Genomic DNA, 11,614 nt, shown 5'->3' on the forward strand with positions numbered 1-11,614 from the left:
CATAAATTATATTTTGATATTAAAATTACAGATCTTTTTTATTAAAGTAGACATTGTTCGTAATTTGTATGTAAACTCTTGATTTGTTACGTAAATATACGTAAATGTCCCAAAGCATGTATGATAGTAGTGTATATTATATATATATATATATATATATATATATATATATATATATATATATATTGTAGTCGTGAGTATTATTAGCCTGAAATGGAAATACTCAAGTAAAGTACAAGTGCCTGAAGTACCTTTTCGACGCTGACTGCAAATGGAGATCAGAATGAATCTAAAAAAACGTGCGTCTCGTCTGTGAGTCCAGATTTGACGGAGTTACGACTGAAGGAGTTTGAGTTTGGAGGAAAATCACATCTGACATCTCACGTTCCCCTCCGTGACTCGCTCTTCTCCTCTTCCACGTTTCAAACCCTCGGCTCTGAAAGGTGGAGTTTGCAAACAGATCCGCTGTCGGCTGATGTTTCCATTGAAGAGGAAGCTTCACGCTTCTACAAGTCGGTCTTTAATCAAACAGTTTATTGGTCGTCGACCCCCGTTCACGTTCACCCGCTCGGCTTCAGGAAAGCGACCTCATGGCAACCTGCACGAGGAGCCGTGCGACGCACAAAGGGACAACACTGACTTGAACATGTCAAACATTTGTATCGGCCTCTGAAAACCAAACAGATAAAAGGAGGTAAGACTAAACCAAGTAGAGGTTTGATCGGCCCTCGAGTAATTGATCTCGCAGCTCGTCACGGCTCCTGCTCACAAAGAGGAGGTCTGCCTCGTGGGGCGCGACATTTATTTTGGAGGAAAAAAAAGCACCATGAAGGCAGAGAGCATGTGAACGTGTGGGTCTGTGTTGTTTGAAGGGTCACAGTCAGCCAAACACATTATACACTGCGGCCGCTCCTTCTTGTGTGTGTGTGTGTGTGTGTGTGTGTTGTCGTCATGTGACCTCCGAGCAACTCCACGAAACGCTTTGCTCTCGAGCGCCAACGCCAGAAGGTCACGACTCCTCAGTGCCGCACAGCGGACGCACTGATTCAACAGAGACAACAAACACACAACACCGTTACCAACTTCCACTATGAATGAAGACTTTAACTGTGGGGAATGATGTGTCGCTGTGACATCACATTGACGACAAATCGTAGACTTAAATCTATGATTTTTATCAGATTATTCCTGGCTCAATTGTCATATGCACCGAGAATAGAGATAGAGAAAATGAAATAGACTGAGACATAAAGATATAGACACCAATTAAGACATATACTTGTATATAAAAAGAGCTATACGGAGACAGAGAGACATATTAGAGATATATTCTGATGTAGAAATACATTGAGACATTTATAGAGATGGACTGAGATATTAACATATAGAGAGATATATAAATATATGAAAGCGATAGATTGAGACATATATATCGAGATAGATAAAAACATAGAGATAGATTGAGACATATAGATATATAGATAGGGATATAGACATTAATGGAGACATAGAGAAAGAGCAGAATCAGCTATATCGAGACATAGCTCGATAAAGATATGAAGATAGATTGAGAGCGATGTATGGATACAGATATAGATTTAGTCAGCTAGATACAGATATAAGAGATGGATTGAGACAGATATGGATTAGAGATGGACAGATGTTTCTAGGAGTCAGAGGCCACGTCTGAAATTGTCTCTTTACTGCTTCATGGAGGGAAAAATGAACAAAGAATATCCACATATGAGCTTCATCGGGTCTTCATCGGGTCTTCATTGGGTCTTCATTGGGTCTTCATTGGGTCTTCATTGGATCTTCATTGGATCTTCATTGGGTCTTCATTGGGTTTCATTGGGTCTTCATTGGATCTTCATTGGGTCTTCATTGCATCTTCATTGGGTCTTCATTGGATCTTCATTGGATCTTCATTGGGTCTTCATTGAGTCTTCATTTGGTCTTCATTGGATCTTTATTGGGTCTTCATTGGGTCTTCATTGGATCTTCATTGTGTCTTCATTGGGTATTCATTGGGTCTTCATTGGATCTTCATTGGGTCTTCATTGGGTCTTCATTTGGTCTTCATTGTGTCTTCATTGGATCTTCATTGGGTCTTCATTGGGTCTTCATTGGATCTTCATTTGGTCTTCATTGAGTCTTCATTGGGTCTTCATTGGGTCTTCATTGGATCTTCATTGGATCTTCATTTGGTCTTCATTGGATCTTCATTGGATCTTCATTGTGTCTTCATCAGGTCTTCATTGGATCTTCATCAGGTCTTCATCAGGTCTTCATCAGGTCTTCATTGGGTCTTCATTGGATCTTCATCAGGTCTTCATCAGGTCTTCATTGGGTCTTCATTGGATCTTCATCAGGTCTTCATTGGGTCTTCATTGGATCTTCATCAGGTCATGCTAACTGCTCCATTGTCAGCGTGTTAGCACACATCCAATTGTATTGATGACATTTGGTGACAACGCGTCTCCTTTTCATGAACCTGCTCCAGATGAATCGGCAACGGCAATGTTGAAAAAAAAAGAAAAAGAAAGTATCGCCATCATTCAAATGTACAGGAGTGGGCCCATAAAAAAGCTTTAGGATGTAACTGTAAGTGTCAATGAGCCTTAAATCGCAGGAGCAAACATTAATGTTGCCCACACCACTTATTGTGGGCTGAGAACTCAGAGACGCCTTCGTGCTGATGGCTGAGGCTGGAAAAACCTTCACATCCGGCCTTGTGTGAGCTTTAATATGCACCAAATGATAGATTTAAATATAAATGTGCTATTTTAGTATATAATGACGAATTCAATCTCAACACACACCTTATAATGAACAGCAAAGCCCCTTAGCATCTCATGAAACACAAACTGTCACAGGCAGACAGGCTTGTACCATCTGGTTTGAAGTTGTTGTTGGTAAACCTGTCTGACCATGCAGCTTATAGAAATGTTGATTATTTCCATGTCAGGGTGGTACAGCATCTCCGTTATTGTTTAACGCCGTATAGCGATGACTTGTCTGGGCACAGATTCTGCGTGTTTTTCATTATCTTATGATTAATCGTGTCATGTGTTGGTTCCTCGCTGCAGCGTTGGTCTTCAGCAGTCGTTGAGTCTAATCTCTTTCTACAGTTGGATTGAATCCCATTACCGTAAAAATCGCGTTACAAGCCGCAACTACCTTTGGTGAGAGTTTTCGCTAGCTCCCTGCTGTAGCCAGCTAGCTCTGCTGCTAGCTCTCCGCTAGCGCTGCTACAGCGGGGACACCCACCGAAGGCAGGAACAGCTTATGACCCGACTTTTACGGTAATAGGTTTAAAAGAAGCAATTAAGTCAAATGTCTCCTTTTAGAGAGTACGTTACGGATGATTTGGGGTGATGTAATGTTAGCTAACTGTACGTCTCTCACATTTTGCAGTGATAGATTATTTGAGTTGAAGGTTTGTTGCGTCACTTGCAGAATTATTTTAAACCAAACCACCTTTTTTTCATAAATCTTTGCAGATATGAGATGAGGATGTATGAGGATACGTTGTAGTTCATTTCAATGCTAATGCGAAACTGTGATGCTGGGCTACGGGAAATGTGACTGCGATTTTCAATGAGTTTCAATGAGTTTCCTCCTAAAAAGTGCACTAGATAGTGTAATAGTCCACAAACACATGCAGACAACGGTCAACTAACGTCAACTCAGCAATACATGAACTAATCAAACCCAAATTCGATGCTAACGTCTTTAGCGCACGGCGTCTGTTACTGAAGCCAAGAGGTTAAGTACCATGCACCACATAAATACAGCGGTAAGGGTTCGATTCCCGCCTGTATCTTGTGTTTAAATAAAGAAAGTAACTAAAAACATGAGCTTGAAATGTAAAAGAAATTAGCATCTTGAAAAGTCTTTAAAACTGATTACCAGAATGATTTAATAAAACAAAATATATATATTTTGTGGACAGCTATCTGAATGTGTTATACACATGAATAATAACACAAGTCACCACACATCGCAGATGAAAACTGTCGTTTTGAAGCTCCTCATTCAAACCATGTGCAATGGGGACATGGACGTGTAGCGATCACAACAAAAGAAACCAAAGTCTGTGTGGGTGAAACCATAAAAAATTGAATTTGAAGTCATTTGAAATGACAACATGAATTTGCTCCTCAGCAATTCAGTGAATGAAAAAAACTGATATTGTGTTCAGATATATTTTAGTTTGATTTTCTCTTCCCGCACGAAACGCAGAATCATTTCTCGCAGAGACTTAGGTGTAAAAAAAATAAATTTAAAAAAAAGCACGGCACAAGGTATGGATAGTCATGTACCAAATCCCAGAGGGTGGTAATCCTTGAATTTTAAAGGAGTACAGAGCAGACAGACGAAAGCCACCCTTAAGTAGAGTCTCCAGATGCTTCTGTTTGTAAATCTGCCAGTTGGAAAACATTACGGACGTCTATAGAAACGACAGAAGACTTTAAAATCTCATCAACGCAGGACAAACACAGAGATTTGCTAACACCGTGTGGGGAAAGTCTGGAGCAAGGGCATTTCCATATTTTCCACCCCAAAAAGAAAAAAAAAAATCTATTAAAGCAAAGAATTAAATACTTCATCTGCCAGATCCCAGCGCGCACGAGCCAGGAGTTTGTATTATAAACGCACCGGTAGTTGAAACTTTTTGTTTTACTCGCGTGCGCTAATCCCCCCCCCCCCCCCCACACGCTCCCCGCTATAATTTTGTTCCCGACTTTTTTTTTTTTGTGTGTGTCATATTTATTTAATAAATGCCCACAATGCAAATGGTAAACTTTGTGTGTCGAGAATTAATGGGAAAAAGCCCCAACTGTTAAATCGTAAAAATTTGGAATTAGAAAGTCCCCATGTATTGCATATCAAACATTTATTAAAGCCACGCAGAATAATTGAATTGTTCTGCTGGTCTGGGTCTGATTTGTTTAACTAAATTCTTTTGGCTGTCGAAGTGTGAGACACGATTTCCTGCAAATTCCATTAAAGGCACGGGGGGATCTTTTTGGTGTATTTGTGCATCTCGCGATACACATCAAGCGTTTCTTCTTCTTTTTTCTTCATCTTCCCTTTCGTCTCCTCTGCCTCGTATCTAAGCCGCGGCTCTGTCACTGCTTATCCACATCGCCTCCGCTTATCTGCATCGAGCCCCTCAGTGAGATTTCAACCACTGTGACATGCAGCGAAGGCAGAGGCTGCCAGTCAGCTGTGCCAAGGAGACGGGAATCAGAAACAGGGGAAGGGGATGGAGGGAGGCTGGGAGAACCCCCCCCCCACCCCCCCACACACACCTTAAAAAAAGGAAGGTAAAGTTAATATAATTTCATTTTCGACCCTCTGAAAGCAGCCTTCATATACAGTTGGCGTATGGAAAGTGAGTGCATTAAATCTGCTCATGTAAATGTCAGCGTGTGTGTATCCTGCATTGGAAAGAAATACAAATACATCCGGGAGAAGGTCTGCTCTAAGTTATTGGGCTGGTTATTAAGCAAGGCTTTTAATGTCAGCCTCCCATACACACACACACTATGAAAGCCTGTCTTAACACACACAAACACACACACACACACACACACACACACAGAGAGTAGCCTGGGAGGAACTTTGTGTTTTAGTCAGCTAAGTTTCACACGTCGGCGAGAGGTGTCCTTGCTTTCTGCTGGTGTAATTATCACTCCGGGAAAAGTGTTTCATTAGGAAAGCTCTTCTTTTCCGACACATTACTCACAGAGGGCTGGACACCGACGCCCTGGACAACACACACACACACACACACACACACACACACGATCCACTTCGTCACCCCTCATTCTTGTCCTCGGTCTGATCTGTGTGTGTTTCTTTCTTCCTGGGACTTGTTCGCACCTCCTCCTGCTGCGTGTTGTCCGTATTTGTTCTCCGACTCCTTTCTTTGTGAAAAAACTGCACGAGTTTTAACCCCCCCCCCCCCCCCCCACACACACACACACACACACACACAACCGACTGATTCAAGGACGCCGCTTTTACGCGTCGGGCCTTCAGTTGAGCTCGAGTGCTCGATTTTCCTTGGTTCTCAATACCGACATTGAAGCCGTCCTCCATAATCGCCCTTTCCTTCCATATATCCAACCCATCATCTGTCCTCCCTTTCTTCCTCCTCCTCCTCCTCATCTCCCCCCTCCCCTCCCCCCCTCCCGCTGCCCTCTCTCCTGCAGGTCTGCAGGTTAATGAGTCGTGAAGTGTGAAAACTTCCTGAGACTCGACCGGGGCTAAATGCTGTTTCCAGATGTGAGCCCACGGACGTCTGGATGTCCGCTTGAAATGAGTTAGAGGGGCAAGAGGTGGAGGGGAAGAAGAGGGGAAGAGGAGGTGAAGAGGAGGCCAGAGTGGCACAGAGGGGGTACATATATACGCTGGAGACGAGGGGGGATTCAAAAAGAAGATCTGAAAATGGAAGAAAGTAGGAAGAAGGAGAGGAAAACGGGACGTGAAAGAAACAAAGTGGACATATTACATTTCACACGAGCTGCTGGTCATGAAACGAGTGCTGAACTAGTCGCCAGGTGACCAGTAAAAGGAAGCGTGCACTCAGTGTGATGGAGCTCTTGAGGTTTTTATTTCTTTGGCAATATCTAAAAACGTAATTTTTGTCTGATTTAAAGCATCTAAATACAGAAAAAACTTTCGTAAAACCTACGAAAAGCTAAACGTGGTTTCAACCAAAGTGAAAGGAAGTGAACTCACCAGAGGAGCTGCTGGCGGGCGCACGCCGCCTTCATGTTTTCCTTGAGAAGGTGCAAATAAATAAGAACAAATACATAGAATAAGGCTGACATTTTGAGCTGTGATTACGGCCGCACTGGATTATTGCCGTGGAAACAAGACGAGTCTCATTGACAGCCGGCACCAAGACAACGCTAACCTTCAAACATTTGGGTGATTCCAAACCCACGACTATGAATATTATAGTGTCATTACCCACTACTATAAATATTATAGTAGTGGGTAATTTATTGTCTTCACATGAAGGAACCGGCTGCACGACAATTAAAACAGTGAGAGAAAAACCAACGCAACGCAAAAGTCAAGAAATGTAAATATTGGAGAGAAAAAATTGGAGACACATAATAAGAAAATAAGAAAAATCTACAATGTATATGCTTTAAAATGAAAGCACAACTCAGGGCTAATCTGATGCTAATCTGATGCTAATCAGTGTCATGAACGTCTGCAGCAAAAGCCATTGCAATCCATCCAATAGGCCGAGATGTGGAGACATTTTGCTTCAAAAAAATCATCATGAAAAGTGAGCGGATCACTAAAGTCAGTAGGGTTCATCCTCTGGGAACCTCGAATGTTCAGAAAGGCCACGACAATCAACACAATACGTGTTGAGGTGACGGATACCATCATCCTCAGAGCCTCTAAAGTGTCTAAAAATGGAGAATCCAGGGGGAAAAAAATGAATAAATTGTTGTCCGTGTCCCCGGCTGTTATTTTATCTGTATTTTTCTGGAAGTACATGAAGACAGATGCCAAAAATAAAGAGTAAAACTCCTTGTTCCTGGCCGCTTTTTACTCTGAAACCTTGTGACTTCCCGCTAACGGCGCGCGATGCATCGCGAGACATCTGCCAAATCAAACGCCGCTCGTCGGCCCGCCGCACATCTGCAAGCGCGCTCGTGGGAATATGTCCGCGCACGCACGCGTGAGTCTATAATCTGGCGTAAATAATGACATCTCTTGTCCCCCCCACCCCCTCCCCGTCTCCTCCGCTGCCAACTCCACTAATTATTTATTCTTGGACGCCGCGAAGGTGTCAAAGCTCACACTCCTGCCTCTGAAAAAGCACCAAAAAAACCCCAGACCTCGGCCTCACTGGCAGTGAGCGGTACTCGTGTTTGTGTTTTCCGTCGAGTGCAACCATTAGATTAGATTGTAGACTATCGGCGCTCATCTTGTTGGATTCACGAGCCAATTCTTCACTTGCTTCCCGGAGATTTCTGCCACGATCCAGCGGAGGTGTTCGCGGCGCTCAGAGCGTCCTGAATCTACGCCGCCTGCTACTTTTGGACAGTTTTGTTAGCGGATATTTCTCTGGAAGACCGGAGGACTGGGCATCATTCAGGGGAACAACACCCTGGTGGTGTAGCTTTCTGTCTCCTTAGGAGTCTCAGAAACAAACACGGCACTTTCGGCACTTTCGGCACTTTCGGACATGACTTGGCTATTTGTGTTTTTGCAGATTTAAACCCAGATACACATTGAACTCTTTAGAAACTACGATGGATGTGATCCAAACAAGACCTTCTGAAAAGTCCAATGAGCTCATTATTTAATCATTAAATGTCTAGAAAACAGGGTTAAAGTCTTGGTGAAGCTATTTATTGGCTGTAGATGATTATTAACGGCGGATTGATTGATTGCAGGTCCGTCTTTATGTCTTTTTACGTCACACTTTTCCTTGACTTTTCACAGAATCCTGACAATATTCAACTTCATTTACAACATAGAAAAAGAGCAGAATCACACCTCTTGAGATGTTTTCGCTTCGTCCATCTCGCGCAATTAAACAGCAGCGGATGTTATCGACGGCCGAATGGTGCAATGTTTTAATTATTGCTGTCGCAAAGGGATGTCTGGAAACGCATTCACTGCTTTGTTTGGTCGGTCCAGTGCGATGAAGGTTATCGATGGCCGAAGAGCAACAACTCCCATCGAGAAAAAAATACACTTTTTTTGAGTGCAATAAAAAAAAAGAAGCTTTTCTTGCAGAATTATATTTGATGAAGACACCCAATGCATAATAAAAACAAATACATGAATACAAAGTGCAGAAAGGAGGTTTTCCCTCAATTTTCCTGGATCATTTTGCAGGTTTTGCACAGATATGATAGGAAGCATTGACTCAAAACCATTGATATATACCATATATACCATATTTTTTATCAGTAATATCAACAGTTTATACACAAAAGTGGATTGTTGAGTGAAAATTAAATGGAGCGGAGGAAAGGGAACAATTGCAAGTTTCTTTTTTTTATCCCTGCGAACATTTTGGTGAAGGAAAATGTGAAAATAGGAACATTAATTGGAAAAAAACTGAAAACAGTAAATGATTCAAGTCGTCGGTGGAAATGTTCAATCATCTATTTTTCATGTGGGTCAACAAACGGCATTTCACAACAGCACTTTGTCTCCCCGTGAACACACGTCGGTGTTTGCATGTGGGCGAGATTTAAGAGACTCTCATGCTCGTCAGAGTGTGATTGAGCGCTGAGGGGTTATCGGGAAAATAAGTTGAGAACAGGACAGAATCAATACCGTTTACCCAATAGCTCCGTCGCCTGTGTGTGTGTGTGTGTGTGTGTGTGTGTGTGTGTTTACCTGAAGTGTGACTGCATTTAACGTGTCAAGTTGAGGAAAAACAAACCAATTGCCTCTTAGCACACGCTTTATTGACCAGTGGAACACACACACACACACACACACACACACACACACACACACACAGCAGGCCTATTGACTGGTTGATGGGAGAAACAGGTTTCAGGCAATTAGAGCAGTGTACTTTCCCAGTGTGATCCTTTTCACTGCAGTTAGCAAACTTCCCTTAAAGTGTGACTAATATTACATCAACGCACAAAAGCACAGCCGTTGTATCGTCGACATTATCGCAACTGTTAGTGACACAACGACTCTCTTCGCTTCTCTTCATCTTTTCATTCAAACACACATCGTGGACACTTTGTTTTTTAAACCTCTTTCAAAAATCGCCTCTTAACTGGATGATAATTATCCGGTTCGTGACAGTGTGGGCTCCATGGTGACGTATCTCTGACAGCTTGATGGGGGCGGGGCTAAGCGAAGGCTCAATGACGTGTACTGCAGTGTATTAGCTTTCAGTTGCTGCTGCGTACACAACTGTACCTTTTGATGACTCGACGTGAAGCTGATACAATCGTTCATGAAGGGAATTAAATACTTAAGTATTATTTCATGTATCTGGAGGTGATATAATAAGCAAATGAGCAGTAAATAAAGAGCATAACCTCCTCCATAAAGCACACTGTATGACATTTCATTTGCAAACACGACGCTGCAGAAGTTGCTTCCTCACATCCAGGAGTTTATTCACGGGGTCGGAACAGCTGAGACCCTTTAAGGCGGCGATCCTCAACCTTTTTTTGCGCCACGGAGCGGTTGATATTTCCACAAACCGGCCTTCAATACGTCCGGCATGAAGCGATTATAAAGTGCTTAAAGAAACAACTCACCATCCTGCTGCAGCAGTGGGAGCCCTGATGGGAGAAAACCTCACTCGACGTGTGTTTATGTCTTGTTAACTCTGTAAAATAGACCTTTATGCCCGGTCTACTGCTTAATTTAATTACCCGTTTCACAAAGACTGGATGTTGACAATGGAGGCCGGGTTTCCAGAGCTTGTTTGGTGATCTCAGGGATAATCTGCCTGGATTATAATCCAGAACAAAGTTGAAACGGACTTCTAAGTTTCATTTCTTAGGGTAACTATCGCGAAGCATGTGTCAAGAGGTTTGTCTGAGGTTACGCGCAGATGGATGTATCCGGTCTTTTTTCAAAATAAAACTTTTTTCTGAGCTGATTTTTTTTAAAATTTTAATGTTTTTTTTTTCTATTCATTCTTTCTCTGCGGCCCGGTACCAACGGACCCACGGACCGGTACCGGACCGCTGCTTTAAAGAATGCTGGTGGAAGCATCTTTATGTCTCATCCCTCCTTCTGCAACAAAACCTTCACGTTCACGAGTACGAGTCCGGCTGAGACAAAGTTTGCCAAAAAGTTGGCGGCAACTTTCGCGATGGACAGCCGGCATTTCGCGCCGAGTTTATTACTTTGATCAGGGAGACATTTGAGATATTGAGAAGCAGAAGCACGCGGTTGTATTTGTCCTCGCTGGAGGCTGTACCGCCGCTGGTAAAAAAAAAACAAACACACACACACACGGCGCCGCACTCGATGCACTTTTAACAAGCAGCGCCTCTCACGCCGGCGACAGCTGGTCCGAACAGAGCCGGCCCTCAGCCGGGTCGCTGACATCACGCGTGTGGAGTAAGGACACAAACTTGTGAAAAGTGGGTCCCGTGATCAAACTGAACTATTCGGGGGCGCTTGACATGAAACGGTCTGGGAGCTCTTCACCTGGAGTGCTGCGAGTGGTACACAATCATTCCTCCTCCTCCTCCTCCTCTTTCATTTTCATCTCTCCATCTGACAGCGCGTTCAAGTAGCTTTATATGACTCAACGACGTTCACTGCTCAGTTAGACGCACACACACACACACACACACACACAGGAGGAGGGAGAGGCAGCTACATACAAATACAAGCGCTTACCGCTGTAATCCTATCAGACGGGGCTCCACGCGGCCTTTCAGAGGTCAACGTGGACTGTGTGTGAACATGAAACGTTGAAGTTTACTGAGCGCTGATTTCCTCACGAACGAGCTGAAGACGTTTGCGGTCAGAAAACATTCAGCAGCAGGTTGCGCGGGGTTGTTTTTCTAGCTTTTGTCCATAGATAGATAGACTGGGAAGTCTTTATTTTCATTAGTTTGGCTTCAGA

The sequence above is a fragment of the Clinocottus analis genome, unplaced genomic scaffold, assembly GCF_023055335.1.
Source record: "Clinocottus analis isolate CAN_PGR_092001 unplaced genomic scaffold, fCliAna1.0.p SCAF_22, whole genome shotgun sequence".
NCBI lineage: Eukaryota > Metazoa > Chordata > Actinopteri > Perciformes > Cottidae > Clinocottus > Clinocottus analis.